This window comes from Mustela nigripes, chromosome 4 (genome assembly GCF_022355385.1).
Source record: "Mustela nigripes isolate SB6536 chromosome 4, MUSNIG.SB6536, whole genome shotgun sequence".
NCBI classification, from domain to species: Eukaryota; Metazoa; Chordata; class Mammalia; order Carnivora; family Mustelidae; genus Mustela; species Mustela nigripes.
In genome coordinates this window covers 26,358,084-26,359,893 of record NC_081560.1, presented here as the reverse complement: position 1 = coordinate 26,359,893, position 1,810 = coordinate 26,358,084, and positions in this window count along the sequence as shown.

Here is a 1,810-nt window from a genome sequence, read left to right as displayed (position 1 = left end):
ACTGAATTATTAAGGGATAAAATGTCATGATGTATATAACCTACTCTCTGTGGTTTAAAAAAAAATATATATATATATATACATATGCATGTGTGTGTATAGAGAGAAAGAGAATAATCATTTAAAATGTTTTTTTTTTTAAAAAAAAAGGACCACTGCATTCTTCTCTAATGTATTTTGTAAAGGAAGAAAGTCATTTCCTCTTGACAAGGTTCCCTTGCCTTCCCTTTATAAGGTTCTTGCCTGATACCAAAAAGGAGATATGCTGGAGAGGGAATATAAGCTTTTTGATCATTAAAATTTAGGAATTTTTCTTTTGCTGGTTTATATAAGCAGTATTTGAAATCAATTTTGTCAGTCCATTCACCTCAGTTCAATAAGTGTGGGTTTCTTCTTATGCAAAGGCAGAGAGCTAAACCTTACATCATGCTGAATTTATCCATGTGCTAACCCTTGAAGGCTCTAGAAAACTGGCCAAATAGCCATCCCGTATAAATTCCCACTTGCCATTTTGTCTACTGTCAAATATCCCAATATCATCATGAGATTGTATAACAGTTCATAATCTAAAGAACATTGCCTTGACATTGAGAAATCCTGCAAAGAAAACAAAACAAGCATGACCTCTATTTCACCATCTGCAAACTGAGAGGCAGAAACCCTAAACTGACTAACATAGTCGCATGGAATTCAAATAAAAGTCTTTTAAGGGGATGCCTGGGTAAATCAGTGGGTTGAAGACTCTGCCTTCAGCTCGGGTCATGGTCCCGGGATCCTGGGATAGAGCCCCGCACCAGACTCTCTGCTTAGCAGGGAGCCTGCTTCCCCCTCTCTGCCTGCCTCTCTGCCTCCTTGTTATCTCTGTCAAATAAATAAAATCTTAAAAAAAAAATACTTAAAAAAATGTCTTTTAAGTCAGCATTTATTTGATTACTTTACACAATAAGGCTTTCTCATTACACACCATCATTTATGTTTAAGATGATGAATCAGAAGCAGTTAATGTCATGCAACAAAGAAGGGTTAAACTGCACCTACTATTATTATAGTTGAAAAGCAAACTAATGTATTCTAAATGATACTTTAAGATCAAATGATAAATCTCTGCTTAACTATGCATTAATTAGAAAATCTTCATAAGCATATTTCTAGAATACTGGCTTTATAGAATTTTCACTTGACTAGAGAAATATATTTTACATTTCCTTCATTTCTAGAGCTCACATTGTTTGGAAGGGAGCCTACGGTCCTGGGTATTAGGGTGCACTCTGTCTCTAACCAGCTGGGTTACTTGTGGAGAAGACAATTGATTTTCTATACCCTCAACCTATAAATTATTAACATTAAAAGACTGAACTAGATGATTTCATGTTTTTATCAGGTACAACATTCTCCAACCAAACAGACATACTTTTTTGAACTCTGATTCTCGTTCTCTTGATGATCTGGGGTTTCACTTAAATGATAACAAAAAGTGTTTTATTAAATTACCTAGTGATGGATTTTGTCAGTATTCTAGACATATCAAAAGAGTATTTATTTATTTATTCATATTAGAAAAAGAAACCATATGGAAAAAGAATTGCAGAGATAGAATAAAAACACAATTTGGCCTACAATTTCAAAAAGTGGGCAAGAAAGAAGCTCTGGAAGAGATTATGCTGAGTGAAATAAGTCAAGCAGAGAGAGTCAATTATCATATGGTTTCACTTATTTGTGGAGCATAACAAATATCATGGAGGACAAGGGGTGTTAGAGAGAAGAAGGGAGTTGGGGTAAATTGGAAGGGGAGGTGAATCACGAGAGACTA